General features: G+C 29.4%; 1 protein-coding gene across 2 annotated transcripts in view; it reads right to left on the reverse strand.

The window, feature by feature from the left end:
• LOC142321485 (high affinity cAMP-specific and IBMX-insensitive 3',5'-cyclic phosphodiesterase 8-like) overlaps positions 1-20,208 on the reverse strand; it is a 1,158,933-nt gene that overhangs the window by 617,224 nt on the left and 521,501 nt on the right. For both annotated transcript variants that reach the window (XM_075359602.1, XM_075359603.1), the window contains exon 5: positions 13,204-13,223. The gene's annotated coding sequence lies outside the window, so the exon portion shown is untranslated. The remainder of the gene's footprint in view (positions 1-13,203; positions 13,224-20,208) is intronic.

Below are 20,208 nucleotides of genomic sequence, written 5' to 3' on the forward strand. Positions count from 1 at the left end.
AATTTTGATACAAAAAATTTAATTAAAAATTATAAGATTTCATTAGATATTGATCACCCTCCCTTACTCAAGAATGAATTTTCTTTTTTCATCATGTTAATAAAATAAATTTTTCATCTATATAATTCCTTTGAACCATACAATTTACCATTTAAAAGACAAATATGTGTGTATTATAAGACAAGTGTGGGTGTGTATGTATGTGTGCACGTGTTCTTTCTCTTACAGACACGCACGCGCCCATATGGTAGCGTGAAGATTAATCCGGACACAGATGTTATTTAATAAAAAGTAACTTTATTTAAAAAAAAAATCATACCTGTACAATTTGTTAATATCTAGTAATTAATATGACCTCCTTTATTTTTAATCACTTTGGTTGACGATTTGGCATCGATACAAAAAGTGTATAACACATTTGTTTGATTTCTTTATCAAGAAACCATACCAGTATTATTACTTTAATGAAGTCAATTTCTGTGATACAATTAATCTTTAGGAGTCGTTTTAGGTCTATTGCCCAAAAAATTATCAATTGTGTTTAAACGTGAGGAGTTGTCTGGCCACGGCACCACTTTATTATTTCGTTCTTTGAAAACTTCTTCCACTTTTTTGCCGGTATGATATGGCATCAAGACTTGCTGGAACACTCCTTTCCCTTGTGGGAATTAGTTTTGAAGCTGTGTTACTATCCTTTTCTTCAGAATCTTGATATATTTATCAGTTTTTAACATACCATCTACTGAAAGTTATGAACAAGACCTTCAAATAGGTCTGGTTCTATTCAAATAGCTCTGGAAGGTCTGGTCAAAGGGCAAAGGTTATGGAACCCTTTGTTCCTGAGCATAAATGTGTGACTTATTACATAACATTTTTCCAATTTTCTTTGATCTATTTAGCATATGCTTCTGGCCATAAGTACATATTTACAATTGCTGGTGTTAAAAGTTGCTTTTTAGCTGGCTCGCGAGCTTTCCATTCAGCTGCAAGAAGTCGGCGTCCAACAGTTGACACGTGTAAATTTGTTACAATAGCTGTTAATTCTCGATTTAAGTCCACAGCAGATAATTTTGGGTCAAGTTTTTTTTCTCACTAATAACCGAATATGTGTTAGAATAGTTTTCCTTTTACGGCCAGATTTGCTTTTCTTTCTTTTGAGGTAGAAAGGAATCAGTTTCTTTAATTTTTTTAGAATGAGTTCACTGACTGTAGTCCAACATTAAACTCAGAAACTATTGTGTCGGTATGACACAATAGTTTCAATAGACACGCATACCGGTATGGTATGCGTAGAAAGAGAAACAATTTTCGAACCCTTTCTTGGAGATATATGCATCATTATATATTCAAGATACAATGAACAAAACGAAAATATCATTTTGTAAAAAAAAATGGAAAAATTATCAGAAAAAAACAATTAACATGAAAATTCCTAAACAAACAAAGAACAATAAACTCACATTACACAAACAACTTAAAGCAGTGTAGCCACAACATAAAAATAAATAAAAATTTACCTGTATTAATAATACAATTTCAACAAATTTGTATTTATTTATTGCGTTGATTAAGACCAATATTCATTCATTCACTTAAAATTAACGAGTTAAATAATTTAAATATTAGACTGCTAAGATAGTCTTACATATTGATTGCATGATTCAACTCAAGCTTGCTGTATGTACAGCCGGCTCCGTGGTGTGATGGGTAGCGTCTCGGCCTTCGACTCGAAGTCCCGGGTTCGAATACCGGTAAGGCATTTTCAACGCTACAAAATTGCCAATCACCTAATCCTCTAAGCAATACCTAACCGTGATCACAAAGAAAAAAGTAGGAATGCAATAATACATAAAATTCATTTTTCAAAAAATAATAAATATTTGTAATTATTTACAAAACTTGAAATTATTAAAATAAAAAAAAAATACCAGTTTACCGTAGCCCTTCGTTTCTATTCAGTTATTAATCTTATCTTTGAGTTTAATAAATCTTTGAATTAATTTCATATTTTGAAGAAGTTATTTGTGTTAGCAATTTTTTTGTTTCTTTTTATAAATACAGAGAAGGAAAACATTTTCCCAAATTTTTAACCTTAAATTGAAAGTAATTTTTTTTTTGTAAATGGGTTTTTGAAAGTAATAATTTTTTCTGTAACTGGTGTTTTTTTTTCTTCTCCCCCGGGCCGGATCCTGCAGTTAAGTATTACACACCCCACCGGAGTGTCCTTTACTTTAACGGGCTTCCACGTCTCGGCCCGCCGGTCGAATCTCACTTTCACCCGCCTCAAAACCCCAGAGTAGCCCGGCTATGCCGTCCCTGGGTCTCCATTTCGGGAGCCGGACTTCGGTCTTTATGCCAATTCCTCTAACGGAGACACTCAGAGTGGGGCATCTCCGTCGGGACTCGGTCATTTTCACTCGGGGATGCGTGAGTCCCCGTGTCTCATCGCTACCACTCACTCGTGCAAGCACGTGCGAACGGCAGCTTCGGTTTTTCCTGTAACTGTTTAGCATAATAACACTTTATTTGAAAGTTATATTTTAATTAGAATTTTAATATATAATAATTTAAATCTTCTTTATTAGTTATTATTCAATAATTTGAACATTTAACTTGATTTCGATAAAATTTATGACCATTTTTTAAGTAATAATGGAATGAAAACTGATTATGGAAAATTTATTCAAAACGTTTTAACTTATCTTGTTATGATAAATGAAGTTTATATATCACTAAATATCGTATTAACGTATTTTGACTTAAATCATACGTACAAGATTATCTTATCAATTTCTTAATCAATTTAGAACTAGTTAACTCAACTAACTATTTTTGACTAAATGAAGGAAGATTGATCTTTCTCAAAGCAAGAGTAAATATAATCAATTTATCTAACGAAGTAATCTTAACTAGTTCTATTGATTTTCAAAGACATATGTTAAAGGATTTAATGAACATAGTTTGTAATATTTACCTTAATGGCATTATATAGTTCTTTTGTTGTAGATTTTACAAAATTAAGGTAACTAATTGATAAAAGCAAATAGTTTTTCTTCTCTTTTTTATTTATCACCGTTTTCATTTTGCATTTTTATGAAAAAAAAAAATATATATTTATAAATCGCACTATTATTTGATATGCATTTTTATAATAAATATTTACGGGACATTAAAAAAGTATGAGAACATAAAAAAATAAATTTAGTAATTGCTCATATATCAAATCGATTTGCTTTTTCTGTATACGAGACCTTCGTACTTCAATAATCCACAAAGAATAATACAAAAATGTTAATGTTAAAAATCTAATGTGGACACCACATGACTTCCTTGTACGCCTATTCAATTACATATACACATCTTTTTACCATCAGAGGTTAATAAATATATTTAAATTTAAAAAAAAAGAAATAGTTAAAAAAAGGAGATGAAGTCGGATTTGAACCGATACGCCTTCCTCCCGTAAGATCCAAATATTTCGTTAATTAAAATTTTATTTGGATTTAAGTCTGCAACCAATGAAAATAAGTGCCACTTATGACATCGTTAAAAAGCTCTCAATGAGGGCTTATTGATGCAGTTAAGAAAGATTACAAAATCCAGTTATTTTTGGAGTTTGGTCTTTTTTGACACTTTTGGTTGAGTCGATTGCAATCAAAAGGGGAGTGCACAACTAGATGTTACAACAGTCTTAAATCCAAAATTTCAACTTCCTACGACTTATCGTTTTTGAGTTATGCGAGATACATACGTACATAAAGACGCCACGCCGAAATTGGTCAAAATGGATTCAGGGATGGTCAAAATGAATATTTCCCTTGAAATCTGAAAACCGAAATTTTTCGCTATCACAATACTTCCTTTACTACGTACAAGGAAGTAAAAAAATGTGATGTGGGCACGACACAACTTCCTTTTACACCTATTAAATTACATATACACATTTTTTTTTTTAAATCAAAAGTATATAAAATTTCATTTCTTTTTTTTAAGGTTATCATTATTATTATCATCGTAATTTTGAATTATTATTTATCGTAATTTTTTCTTCAATCAGAGTTTAATAATTAATTACTAATAAATCAACATAATTATTTTTTTAAAAAAAGTTAACAAAAAAGGAGACGAAGTCTGATTCGAACTGATGTGCCTTCCACGTCCCTAACCTTCATGGAGTGGACAATTCGAAACTTTTAAACTAAAATGTAGAGTTACGAGACATCACTTCAGGGAGCATTCTCAGTGTCATAGTCGTTTATTCCTTCCGGGAAAAAAGACATAAAAATGGAATAAGCAGTGAATAATAAAGAATAAAAAAGAAACTACTTATTTACAAATTATATTGATGTGAATTCAATCAACAATAAATTAACTTATTTATTGTTAATTATATAATTTATTGTAAATTATTAATTTCCGTTTATAGAAAATACCTTTATAAGAGTAAAGAGTAACAATAGTTACAAAACCAATTTTGTAACTCTGTTCACGGCGTAAATCCACATCAAATGAAGCAATCGCAGCTCGGGTAGGTGCTGGCATTCCCAATTGACTAAGAACTTTATTTGCAATAGCTAAGCACTTGTCTTCAATATTTATCAATGCTTCGTTGTAAATACCTTCTGTAAATTCCATGGTCATATTGGTATTTTCTAGGCGTACTCTATGCATAATATCCTCAGCTATATGCGATAGATATCTTTCCCGTAACTTTGTGGGAGATGAAGGGAAGCAAGCGGTCAATATAACTGCGAATTTGGTTTGGATGTGCAGTGTTGCACGCGTCATTAATACATATATCCCACTGTTGGTCGTTTTCTAATAAATTCAGAGCTTGGTGAAAGGCGCAGCTCAATCACGATACGATTACACAAAAGAGTACCTCGATTAAAGTGAATATTTAATTCAGATTGTATAATAATCTGAATCAGATGCAAGTTTATATGTGTTTTTTTTTTTTTTTGTTAATAAACAATGTAATTGGGAACAGGTATTGTTTCACATGTGACTGCGGTTGTCGTTAGCTAGTATGGCGAGTGTTCTCATCGCTTCCGGCAGACGGCACGGTCACTGGTACACAGCTGACCGTTAAAAAAACTGTTTTCTCGCAGTCGCGGGTATGTGACTGATGCGAAAAATAGATAAAAACAATCTTTGATGCGGGTTATATATCGTGCTAAAATTTGAGCTCAGTCGGTGCAGATCATTTTGAGTTTTTGAAGCGTACACAAACGAACTTAACATTTTTATACATGAAGATTTGTGGGCTGCGAAAAGAAGCCCTTAAGTCGTGCAAAAAAACACGTCATTTTAAATGCTTACAAAAGCAGAGTAATGCTTACAATTTACAGAATAATCAAACGGCGTTGATTTCAGATGTTAATACACTGCTAGCGTAAGTAGAATTTGTGCTGCTTCAGTGTACAACGTGATTCTCGAGTATGAATCTACTAATGAATTACGGTCTCCAAAGAAAACAAAACCTGGCTGGTCAATTGAGAAAAAGTGAGATTTTGATAAAAACGCGATTCGTAAAAAAATTACACGAATTTGAATTATTTAGAAATAGTTTAGCGGTGTATTATGTCCTTTGGAAGAGAATTCGGTTATTGTCTGAGACAACGCTTCTTATCATTAAACGAAAAGAATTTCAGCCGTGTTATAGAAAAACAATGATATCAAAATGTGGCTTAGTTCAAAAGGAATAATTTTTGAAGAGGTTTAAGTTAATCTTCAATCATTGCAAAGGGTTTCGCGTATTAAAAGTAATTATAGTCCGTTTAAAATTGGTTTGACACACAACGCCATATTGGTAAGTCGTGTTTTTATTCGGTTCCTAACGAATATGTTTGCCGGCCTCCGTGGCGCGAGTGGTAACGTCTCGGACTTTAATCCGGTGGTTCCGAGTTGGAATCCCGTTCAGGCATGGCATTTTCATACGCTATAAATCATTCATATCATCATCTGAAGCAATGCATAACGGTGGTTTCGGAGGTTAGAAAAAACAAAAAAAAAACGAATACTTAGTTGTGTGGTTTCAGTGTTACTATTTGTGAATTTTGTTTACATATATATGTTTGGTCATATATATGTAAAAAAATAAACTAACAAAGGATTTTTTGGTCATTATGTAGAGATATTATTTTCTGTGTATTTGGTTATTTCGACTTTTTTATTTGCATAGTCTTAAGTCTATCTGGGCTATAAGAAAGTTGGGTGTTTTAATTTATTTACTGTAAGTCATCCTTCTTGGTGGCTTTTCTTTTTGTTTTGGTGTTTTTTTTTAAATAAAATACAGATGTTTTAGCTGTTAAATATAATTCAAAGAAATTTGTTACTTAATCAGTTGTGATTTTGTTTACATTGGCAACGGCCATACGGTCTCTTTGTGATTGGTCGTTGTGTTTGATAGCGGCCATCTTGCATTGATCTGATTGGTTTTCCTTTGTTTACATTTCCATTTGATTTATTAGCCTCTTATTTATTAAAAAACTGTACAAATTAAAAATGGATAGATAGATTTATTAAAAATAAATGAAAACAATCTTTGATGCGGGTTATATATCGTGCTAAAATTTGAGCTCAATCGGGCAGAACATTTTGAGTTTTTGAAGCCGTACACAAACGAACTTAACATTTTTATATATATATAGATTTATGTATATATTTATATTACATTGAAAAGAATATATATATATATATATATATATATCTTTTCCATTTTTCCCTTGAGAAACGACCTTTACTTGTAGCTATCTCCATAATTCCTACAGTTTTTGTTACAGCAGTTATAAAAAATGTGGCGTGTATTATTCATATCAAGTTGTGTCAACCTCGGTCTATGAGCCACAGATGACGCTAACTTTTTTCCACGGACAGGAAATAAATTATAAATTTTTTTCTTACTGTAGCGCTTTAACGCTTGCGTTTACTCTAATATGTTTGTACAAATGTAAAAAAAAAAAAAGAACTGCTTATTCAATTTATATTTATATGAACACAGAAAAATATTATCATTATTTGTTAAAAAAACTGGATAGGTTTTTAATATAAAGTATATAAATAAATCATACAATTTTCATTTACTTGAGTATATAATAAAAGTTAATTTTCAAGTGGATTACTAAACTCACTATCTGTTCATTTTTCAAATTTATCATTTTCAATTTAAACAGAGCGCATTGGTACGAATAATGCTTGAAAATTGGCATACGTAACTTAATATAATAATTTATTACATTCAATTTTCCCAGTAAAATACTCGACTGAATTTCTGTTTCTCTTGATTTCACTGGGACTTGAAACCCAGTCAACTAGACGTTTGTTGAACCTATACTAATGGAAACAGTATCTTATTAACGTTATCAAAATGTATATACTCGTATTTATATGAAAGATATAAATTTAAAGAGCCACTTATATATTGTAAAATAAATTAAATACAACGGTTTGCTGACTAATATGTATAATGATAAAAGAGATTTAACTTAATATAAAAAATAAATAATATCAATTAATTAATTATGATTTTTAAATTTAAAATACGAATAACATCATACGATATTGATGATGCAAAAAATGTTATATAATAAAGCAGCTTAACAACTACCAGGAAAATAATGGGTTTATCTTTTTATTTTATCCCTCGAAATTCTGTTGAATATATTTAAAAAAAATATTCATACTTTTTAACAAAAAAAAAAAAAAATCATATGCAAAATAAATCACATAGGGATCAGTTTTGTTTTATTTTTTAAATATTCATTAAAAAAGCTTATTAAACAGAAAAATGTTACATTGCATAGAAGTAATAAGCAAGAAAGCGATAAAAATTCATACGTAACAAACATAATTGTTGAAGTATCTTCCAGAACAATAGTGTTGTTTAATAACCGACATAAAAACTTAATTTATTACACATTATTATCAAAAAAATAAAGAAGTATGACACATCTTTGGATGACTCTTATAGTTAATTCATTCATTCATTCAGAAACAAAAATATGTGTGTTTACTGACAGCTGTAGATCTACTGAGACAGTTAAATCAAGGAATAATTCAACTATTTTTATTAAATAATTTTCTTGATTCTTTTCTTAAAGAATTTTCTTATATATTTTCTTTATCCAGCTACTTTATAAAATACAAAAATTAGAGTACAGAATATATTCAAAAAGAAGGATCAAGACTATAAAGGGATCCAGAAAATTGAACAGAGTGTTCTAATAAGAAGTGGTCAAAAACGAGAAAGAAAAAATACAACTTAAAATGAAAGACAGTTCTAAAAGTCAATTATTAAGCGTGATCCTAAAATGGGCGGTAACGATAAAAGAAAGAAAAATTATATTTAATTGCATTTGTTTTTTTCCCAATTAGAAAATATACTTTAAAGATACCACAAAATTTAAATTAAAACATTGGTTACCATTTAAAAACCATATATATATATATATATATATATATATATATATATGGTGTATATATATATGTTGGATATATATATGTATATAATATATACACGCGCATACACACGCAACACAAATACACGTAGAATGAAAAAGAGAAAGAAGAAAGGGTCAGTAACATAAAGGTAATTTCTAAAAATTCAGTTTAACAAAATAATTAATTCATTAGCTTATAAAAACACAGAAGTTTTTTAACCTGCAAGTTAATTTGTAAGAATAATGTAAAGATACCTTTATACTTCCTTATATGAAATAAAGGAAGTATTGTGATCGCGAAAAATTTCATTTTTCAGATTTCAACAGAAATATCCATTTTGACCATACCTGAATCCATTTTGACTAGTTTCGGCGTGACGTCTGTACATATGTACCTCGTATAACTCAAAAACGATAAGTCGTAGGATGTTGAAATTTTGGAGTTAGAACTGCTGTAACATCTAGCTGTGCACCTCCATATTTGATTGTAATCGACTGGACCAAAAGTTTCCATAATCCAAAAATATTGGATTTTGTACTTTTTTTTAACTGCAGTAATAAGCCCTTGTTGGGAGCTTCTCAACAATATATCATAAGTGGTACTTGTTTTTATTTGTTCCAGAGTTATAGCCAAATAAAAGTTTAATTAATGAAATATTTGGATCTTTCAAGAGGAACACACATCGGTTAGAATCCGACTTCAACTCCTTTTTTCTTTTTTTTTTAATATAAATATGTTGATTTATTAATAATTATTAAACTGTGATAGTAAAAAAAAAATTATAATAAATAATAATTCAATAATAAAAATAAAACAAAAAAAAATACGAAAAATATCAGAATTTTTTAATAAAATAAAATTTTATGTACTTTTCATTTTAAAAAAATGTGTAAATGTAATTTAATAGACGTACAAGAAAATCATACGTTGTCCACATCAGATTTTTCATAACAATTCTATCTTGTGAAAATTTAAGAACCATACTTTAATCACACAGCAAAACAACGAATCAGATATAAAAATCTTTCAATAAATATCGTTAATAATTGAAGCAACAAAAAATAAAGTTAGAATCCGACTTCAACTCCTTTTTTCTTTTTTTTTTAATATAAATATGTTGATTTATTAATAATTATTAAACTGTGATAGTAAAAAAAAATTTATAATAAATAATAATTCAATAATAAAAATAAAACAAAAAAAAATACGAAAAATATCAGAATTTTTTAATAAAATAAAATTTTATGTACTTTTCATTTTAAAAAAATGTGTAAATGTAATTTAATAGACGTACAAGAAAATCATACGTTGTCCACATCAGATTTTTCATAACAATTCTATCTTGTGAAAATTTAAGAACCATACTTTAATCACACAGCAAAACAACGAATCAGATATAAAAATCTTTCAATAAATATCGTTAATAATTGAAGCAACAAAAAATATTTTTTTCAAAATTTTTATACAACAGATTTTTAAATTTATCTCAATTCCAGTGATAAACATGAAAGTTAGATTTTCTTTAAAATTTTAATTTATTTTTATTTTAATTTTTATTTTTACTTTATTTTTTATTTTTATTTTTGAAATCGATTATGTTTTAAAGATAAGATCAAGGAGGCAACTGCTGCTGGATTTTGATGCGTTTCTAATTTTCTTTTTATTGATAGAACTGTATAACTTTTTGTTGGTGACAATAATATCAGGATAATATTCCGTTGAAGACATATTGATAAAGTCTTAAGAATTTTTACAAATTTGAATAAAATTAACCCCACGTCATTTGTATAATTATACATGATCATCTCCTGATTTATTTTTTTTTTTAGTTATAAGGAGTATTTCAAATTGATCGCACAAAGTTGACAGATTGTGGTGGCGATGTTGATTTGTAAAAAGGTTTTTCGAGTGTCATTTTTTTACAGTAATTTATGATAAATCATCATTGAACGCTACTCCCCTCAACAAATCATAAAGATTATTATCGAAATATGGAATCGGTTACAGCAACGTATCATGCACTTGGCGATATTTATGGTGTGCATAGATCATAATTCATCGTTTGGTTAAAGATTTCGAAAAGAATTTATCTCTATTTGTTGGTGAAACATCAATTCACAAAAGAAATGGAAGGAGTCAAGACAATAATGCTGTTGTAAGTGTAAGTGTTCGTGAAAATCGAAATCTATCAATTTCATATAGTTCACAAGAACTGGACCTTTTTCCAACAACAATATTTTTACGTAAAGATCCTGGTTTACACCCATATAAGATTCAAGTAACTTAAAAATTAAATCCACGGAACCATTCTTTACGTCAACGGTTTGCTATTATATTTTAGAGCAACTAAAGTTGATCCAATCTTCATCGAAAAGTCATCTTTTCAGATGAGGCTAATTTTGGACTTGAGAGCTTCATAAACAAAAAAAAATTGCCGTATTTGGGAAGATTTTACTCCAAAAATGATTCCAGTGAACATTACATCCGAAACAATCAGGTGTAGATTATGTGCTGGTGGTATCATCAAGTCATTATCTTTCGAAAATGAGCAAGATGTGAAAGTTACAGTAAATGGTGAACGCTATCGAGATATGATTCCGTGATTTTTTGTTTGCAAATTTTGAAAAATTTTGATTTGAATGAGATGTAGTTAGTTTCAAGAAGGTGGTCTGCTACATATCACATCACTGCTGAAGAAATACAGTTATCGCGTCAAAGGTTTACTAAATCGATAATTTCACTTGAAATGATAATACCAATTGGCCACTAAGATGATGTGATATGATTCGCTTAAACTTTTCTCTCTGGGTTTATCTTAAAATATAAGTTTATTACAGCAATCCACTAACGACTGATGACTTGGAAGCAAATTTTGACGCGTTATTAGTGTAATTCAAGAGAATTTGGGCGAATGTCACCTAAACTTTTATTGGTTGACTTTGCTTTGTCAAGAAAAGCCATAGATGAATGGTACAGTCTTTCGAACATAACCGTAATGTTATCACCTTTAAACAAAAAAAGGAAAAAACTTGGTTGATATTACATATACTTTTTGTTTTATTGCAATTTTACTTTTGTCACTGAAAATGAGACACTATAAATTATATTAAAACGTGTTTTCATCGATAAAAATCATCAAAAATTCATAAAATTTAACTGTAAATTTACGGGATAAACTAAATGTAGAATATTTCATTGTAAAAAAAGAACAAATGAAAAATAACACTACCTTGAATACTGTTTACTTTCTAAGCTTCATGAAGCAAAGAAATGTTAACAGTACTCAACATAGAAATCATACTCTTCTTATCATAAAATATATAATAATTATTATCTTAATAAGAAAAATAATAAATTTCTTACAATGTTACTTGAAGCACTTAAAAGTTTTTTAAAATTCAGAAATTTCACACTGCTGCGTTTTACTACATCGTACTTGTCAACAATAACATCATTAGTAACGAATGGTAATGTACGAATATCAACTTTGTCTTAAGTTGAACGATGAACATTTCAAATAACAATATTTTAAATTATTTTGACAAAAAATGATATACTTTTAAAATTAAAGATTGGTCTCCTTCCCCTGAATTTACGGATGAAAATCTTTTTTTTATTAATGACTCATTTACAAATAAAACAACTTGAAAAATTAATGTTATAAATTAAAAGAAAATTATACCTCATACACCGCCCTTGAATCCATTATTATTCGTACTAGAAAGTATTGTAATCGCGAAAAATTTCGGTTTTCAGCTTTCAACAGAAATATCCATTTTGACTACTTTCAGCGTGATGTCTGTACAAACGAATTTATCTCGCATAATTAAAAAACTATTAATCGTAGAATGTTGAAATTTTGGATTTAGGACTGTTGTAACATCTAGTTGTGCACCTTCCCTTTAGATTGCAATCATTTTGGACTTTTTCTTAACTTCAGTAATAAACCATCATTGAGAGCTTTTCAACGATATATATCATAAATGCTACTTATTTTCATTGGTTCCAGAGTTATAGCTCAATAAAACTTTAATTAATGAAATATTTGACAGTTAGAAGGGGAAGAAACATCGGTTCGAATCCGACTTAATATACATTTTTTTTAACTTCTTTTTTATTTTAAATGTGTTGATTTATTAATAATTATTAACCTCTGACTGTAACAAAAATTTTTACAATAAATAATAATTCAATAATAACAAAAAAACAAAACAAATATGAAAAGAAAATTAAAAAAATAAGTAATAGAAAATATATGTAATTTAATAGGCGTACAAGGAGGTCATGTGGTATCCACACCATATTTTTTTAAGAAATATAAATGAAAATATTGAAACAGTAAAAGAGTACCAGTAAAAGGTAGAAGGTAAAAGAGTACCAGAAACAGTAAAAGAGTAAGATAGTACCTCAAAGTTTCAAAAGTTGTAGTATTTTATTTTTTAATTTCCTAATTAATATCACATATTATCATTTTCTGAACAGCCTTTAACAGGTACAAGTAAAAACGTCTCTTTCCAAAATATAGTATCACTTCAATAATACTGCAACTAATTTGTTAAAAGAAAAAGTTATTTGAAAAATTCCTCCAAACACACACGCTTCCACATCATAATTTTAGGATAGAATTTTTCTAAGATGAACATCTCAGTCGTTAGCAAAAAAGGACGGAATTTTTAAAACTTTATTTTAGAATTTTTTAGACTCAAAGAAGTTAAAATATTTAAAACTAACTTAATTAAAAATGTAATTCCAAAAACTTACCACCAATACTGATTAAATTCCTGAAACAAAAAAAAATAAATCAAAATAAGTAAATATTTATATTATAAATTAAATTGTTTAATAAAATACGGCTTCAATTAAAAATACTAAACATAATTTTTGACTCATTTTCCGTTAATGGGAAAAACTGGTAAATAATTTTATAATCCGCCGTGTGTTTACGTATTATTATTTTTTTTAACAAATACAATATTCAAAGGAAGATCCTCCCTTATTACACCAGCTAAAGCTCCGGAGAATAAAATATAAAAGTTTCACCGTCCTCAATTTTCTTATATATTTAGTTTGAAATTCTCCATTACGACTATGTTTTTTGTTAGTTTGTACCTTTGATCATCTTTAAAACACTGTAAGTAATAAAATTCACGAAAAGATTCTTTCAGTAAGGTTTAATTTAAAAATTAAAATAAAATTGTATTATAAAAATAATCACTTTACAACAATGCGCGTCTTGGGAACTAAAAAACCTTATAATGAAATTCAAACAAAAGTTGAATACATTTAAGTTTATCTTCTTAGCAAAGATTTTTAAAACTTTAAAATCTTTTTACTTTCTTCTACGAAGTAAAGAAAGTATTGTTATCGCGAAAAATTTCAGATTTCAATGGAAATATCCATTTTGACCATCCCAGAATCCATTTTGACTAGTTTCAGCATGACGTCTGTAACACGTATGTATGTATGTTTGTACGTATGTATTTCGCATAACTCAAAAACGATAAGCCGTAGGATGTTGAAATTTTGGATTTAGGACTGTTGTAACATCTAGTTGCGCACCCCCCTTTTTGACTGCCATCGACTATACTGCCAATAAAAGACGATTCAATAAATAATAATTCAATAATAACAATAAAAAAAAGTTATTAATGAAGTAAAATTTTATGTACTTTTAAAAATGTGTAAATGTAATTTAATAGGTGTACAAGAAAGTCATAGAGTGTCCACATCAGATTTTTTTAATTTTTGCATATATTTACATATCTTTGATTGATTAGAAAAATCTCCTGGTATCTTTTTCAGCTTTCATAAGTCGGAGTTAAAAGGCAGCAGCATTTCTCGTCAGCGTTCGTCTGAATGTTCGTTATAATATTTAATAATCAAGCTAGAATGTGGTGTTAATTAGGGCGAAAAAAAAAATAATGACATGGGAGAAGTACAAGGCCCAGCCTTGAACAACCATTTTTTTCTTTACATTATTGGTCTATCATTTCTTCGGCCCGTAATGGATTAAGACGACCTGAATTAGAAGATATAATAGTTAAAAGTCACACTCTCTGAGTCCTGCTATTGTTCACCACACATCCAGTCCCTGAGGTGATGAATGATATTCATCATAGTGAATGTCGTATTCTTTTTTCTAGACTTGGCTTGATAATTGAGAATAGTAAAATTAGCTTAATGAGAACCATAACTGGAAAATTTTCCTATTAACTCTAGCATAAAATGCTTAGTATTCTTGAGCATGAGGAATGTTTATTTGATGAATGACTCATGTTTTATATCACGTTGTCTACAACCGTTTCGGTTATCGTACCATTAAGAAATAAACAATTCAGGATTTTATGTATAAAAACATTTGAAAATAGTTATAAATTTTATGGTATTAGATAGATAATAAAAAGTATACACAATATAAAGGACTGTATGTATTCCAATTAATTTAGATTACGTTCTTAGCAGATTCTTTACTTAGTCTCTGAATGCTTTTTTGTTGTTTTTTTTTTTTTTATCACTAACCAAAATTAAATGATTTTTACTTGGCGCTATTTAAAAAAAAAAATCAGAAATTTATAAAAGTAATTAAAACAGAAAAAAATGATAAGATTTTACGATTTATTTCGGTTTCATAATAATGTCGATTTAAATTTTTCAACGTTTTGTTTTATTTTTTTACATTTTATTTAATTTACAGGAAACACTTACAAAAAATGTAAAAATGATATAAATAGATTCAAATAAAAACCCAGTGTCATAAATGTAAACTAGAAAAAAATCTATTTGGTATGGGTTTGAAAGAATATAGACAACAACTTTTTTTTAATCCTGAATTAAATTTTTATGGTGTTGTGCTTTTTATGTCGTGTGAATTATAATTGTTATAGGATAATTTAAAAAAAAATTCTTAATCTTTTTTTTTTCAAAATAATGTCATTATTTGTGAAACAGTTAGCCTCTTCACAGCTTAAGTGTCACCGTAAGAAATATATAAATATATATGTTTTCGTTTCATTAGAAAACAAAAGTAATCTTTTTTTGTTCTTAGTTTTTTTTTACGCAATTTAGAAAACATGAATCCGGAATTTTTTCGTGAACAGCTCCTATTCTTATTTTTAATTTTAAATTATTTACTCATGAAATAAACATAAATAGGGTAAACATAAATAAAATAAAATTAAATACTAAAATTCAACGATATTCTACTACAACATATTCCACCTTATTCACCAATATTCTACCTCTTGTTTATCATCCTCAACTACGTAAACCTAAGCTAATTATAACGTGATGCAGTTGCAGTCTAAGCTTAAATAACTAAATTGACAGTGAAGTTAAGTCCAGCGTAAAATCAAAACCAGTTTCTAATTCCATCGTCGTTTATCTTATTAAATATTAAAAAATGACAGCAATTAAAAATTTAAACTAGGTAAGCAATTAAATTTACATAATATGGAAATTTTAGTTAAAAAAAATCGTATTAATTTGTTTTAATAAAATTAAAAGTTTGATTTGGTTCTCGTTTACATAACAAAAATAAAAATCCCTTTCGGCACGTCAGAAGGCGGAGGTACATTTCACCGGTGCTAAGTAAAGGATAAAAACTTGAACTACTGGTTGACCAAACTACTGACGGGCCATGGCTTGTTCCGAACCTACCTCCATGGTAGGAGAAGAGCAGATGACGAACTATGTCGATACTGCGGAGAGACCGATACCCCAGAGCACGTCATGTTCGAATGTAGGCACTGGGAAGGTGAACGGCGCAGATGCGTCAACGTCACCGGACCTATAACAACTGACGCGATAATACAGGTTGTGTTAAGCAGCAGAGATAAATTTAACACTGTGGTGAGATACGTAACGCATGTATTCACAACCAAAAGCAGAGAGGACGGAATGACAAGAGATGAGGGATAACCTCCACAAAACAGCGTCAATGTGTAACATACACTACTGGTGGTTAGAAAGACCACAAGACGTAAACCAAACAGAGAGCGAAGAGGTGAAGGACAGCCCTCTGCAGAGCCATCACTCGTCTGCATCTGTGCGGATGGGTGCTGGTGATGAGGCACGGGGACTCTTGACCCCCTGAGCCCAAAAGACAACCCCGAGGTTGTGCTATGCTTGACTGTTGATCCGGCCTCGGGTGGGGAGATACGGTGAAATAGGAGTTTTAGTCGGTAGGGTACGGGCACATATAGGTTCTGATAACTACATCTAGCCGAACCTGTACAAGTCCGACACTCCCCCACTTTGTGGGGGGTACGTAAATGGTATTTCTCCGCAACACTGTAAAAAAAAAAGTAAAGGATAAAAAAGATTTCCAGTTTTAAAGTTAAGAAAAACATCAAATTTATTTAGTTCAGCAATAGTTACATGTGAAGAAAAGTTTCACATGTTTAGCATACGACAAGCCCCATCTTACAATTCCAACAACATTTTGGTCATCCCTTGTCATAAGAATGACAAAATTTTTAGGTAATGTTTAGAGGACTAACGACCATTATAAACCGATTCGATACTGTGCCTATTAAGGGAGGTACGATATTTTTTTGTTTTCGAAATCCAATTTTTTCCACCTCTTGGGCCAATGGTTAGTGATATGCAAAAACTTTACTGTAATAAGTTTTAGGCCCTTATCCAAAGAATCGTAGGAACTTTAAATGAATTCAATACTTTACTTAATAAAAGAGTTATAGAAATATATTACTTTTTCGAAAAATCCACCTCATTTCCAGCCTCATGGCCCGAATTTGGCCGTTACCGTTCTCAACCAAGATTTTTGGTCGATTTTTTTTTTTAGGGAACAATTTGAAAGTGATTGGCGTAAAATTACGGCAGTTATCGTGTCCACAAGAAAGTGTGAACACGATATTTATAAAGTAAAAATTTATAAATTGTATATAAACTTTTGAGCTGACGGTGGTTTTGAGGTCTGAGTGATGTGAAACACGGTATGTAAAAATTTTCCGGAAGTCAAATCATGGTACCCATTACAATAGGTAGCTGTCTTATGAAATCTACCTAAAATGAAATAACTGACTTACACGTACCCTTAATTTGATGTGATGAAATTACTGATGTTTAAATTAAAATTGGAAAAACATAATTTTTTGCTTTTCGTTTCGTTTTTAAACTTTATTTATTATTTTATTACCTTTTAATCTTGGATATTTAAAATTTTATGTTGAATTAAAATGTTTATCGACCTAGAAAAAAGTTGCTTAATGATACTCCATTTGCAACTGACACAAAAATCAATTTAAATCTCTAAGTTGATAAATCAAATTCTGAGGTGGAGACCACATGACTTCCTTGTACGTGTATTAAATTACATATACACATTTTTCTTTTTTTAAATGAAAAGTACATAAAATTTTATTTCACTAATAAATTCTAATTTAAAAAAAAAAAAAATTTATTGTTATTATTAAATATTATTATTATTAAATAAATTAATATATTTAAAAATTAAAAAAAAAGTTAAAAAACAATGTATATGAATTTGGATTCGAACCGATGAATCTTCCTCTTGTAATCAAAATATTTCATTAATTAAAATTGTAATTTTTCGCGATTACACTACCTTTACTTCGTACAAGGAAGTAAAAATTACCGATAATAGATGAACTAAAGTTCTCTAGTGTAAGAAAACTAAGCTGAAGTATCAATTTCTCTCCTAAGCTTTTATAAATACATTCATAAAGTAAGTCATTTTTAAATCTAATTTTCATAATAAAATAACTATAATACTAAAATCAACCGCAAGTGTTCTAATTAGTCAATTTAGAATTTAAAATGAAAATATTTTGAATATCAGGAGAGCATTTCATTCAAATTTTATTACGTGAAAAAAGTCATATACTAAGCAATGATAATGAAAAACAAGTATAAAATATCTTCAAATTGATCAAAATGATTACGCAAATTTTCTTTGAAACTTTATTACATTTTACTTATCTGGATAATATCTATATCGGAATCACCATAGAACATCCCATTGAAATTCAAAAATAATCATAATAATCGGTCCATTTTATACAAATCAGGCTTTAAACACACCTAAAATAGAAGACTTGAAGGTCAAACTAATAAACTTATTTCTTGAAGTCAGTTAAAAGTAAATGATTTCAATTAAAAATTTAATTTAAAAGTAAAAGACTTAAAAGGTATATTTTTAATGAAGGAGAGAATTATGCACGGGTATATATGTACGTACTTAATCAGGTTTTGTAAGCGAGCGAGCATGCGAGCTAGTGAGTGTGTTTTATATATATATATTTAAGCTAGGATGGAGGAATATTCATTCAATCATAGTGTTCTGCCATTAGGACAGATCCTGTCACGGCGTCTGCTCTCCACCTCGTTCTATCCTTTGCTTCATCTCTTTGTTTCAGTATATTTTCCCAATCCCACCCATCATTTGAAATCTCTTCTTTCCTTCCATTCACCAAGTTTTCTATCGGTTCCACTAATAAAAACCTTCTTCTCATACAACGTCCTAGTCAGTTCCTTTTCTTGTATTCAATCACATTTAGCATTTTCCTATTCTCTAAAATTCTTCTTAACACTTCTTCATTTTTTAGATGGTCTTGCAATCTGATATTTACATTCTGCGTCACAACCATATCTTAAAAGCCAGAGTTCGTTTTCTGTTTGCCTTTCTCACAGTCCACGTATCAGCTCCACAGAGCGTCACACTCCAAATAAAACATTTCATTAACTTCTTCCTTAACGCTAAGTTTAACTTTCCACACAGTAAACTTCGCTTCTTATTTAGTGCCTATTTACTTCTTCATATTCTTGTTTTAATCTATGCTATGCAATTCAGGACATCAGTTATAAAGCTCCCTAAGTACTAAAATTTCTTCACTTGCTCCAAAATTTCCTTTCCTTTCTTAATCTCAGTCCTGTCCTCTTTTCCGCCTAATACCACGTATTCTGTGTTCTTTTTGTTGATTCTCATACCCTTCCTTTTTTCCTGTTTAACCTCCGGGAATTACAGTCATGTATTACTTCAGAGGATGAATGAGGATGATATGCGTAAGTGTAATCTTGTACAGTCTCAGGTCGACCGTTTCTGAGATGGGTTAATTGAAACCCAACCACGAATCAAGTATGATTCTCATACCCTGACTTTTGCAAACTTTTAAGTGATCAAGCATTTTATTTAGTTTACTTGAACTCTCTGCAAGTACTACTATGTCATCAGCAAAACGTATATATTCTATTTTTCTTCCACCGATCTTTATTCTTCTTTTCCTATTCAGATCAGTATATAATCTGAAAATTCCTCTATATATATACTAAACAGTATTGGTGACATGAAGAATCTCTGCGTCACTCCCCTTCCAAGGAGGAATATTATAAGGCAATTTTCTTAACACCAAAAAAATCTCCGAACATGACATTGATTTAAATCCGGAATCTTCTCAATGATTGGCCAACACGGTATCAGTTCTTTAAAAAGTCGACAGAATGATATATTTTAATTTTCTTTCAGTAATATCTTTCCTTTAGCGGTATTTGAATTTCTCTATGGATTTTATACATAGTAATTTTAAAGTACGATTTTGAATTCTAAAAATATATCATTAGGTTTCTTAGAAAATGTTTCACCAAATATAAATGATTTATTCAGAAACAGATAAATTATGATCAATATTTTTTATCAATTTTTATTTAAATGAAAAAATGTTTTAAATTTCAGATAAAAATTTAAACTTTTTGAAAAAAAATTAGATTAAAACACACTGAAGCAAGAAA

Source organism: Lycorma delicatula, chromosome 3, assembly GCF_047948215.1.
Source record: "Lycorma delicatula isolate Av1 chromosome 3, ASM4794821v1, whole genome shotgun sequence".
NCBI classification, from domain to species: domain Eukaryota; kingdom Metazoa; phylum Arthropoda; class Insecta; order Hemiptera; family Fulgoridae; genus Lycorma; species Lycorma delicatula.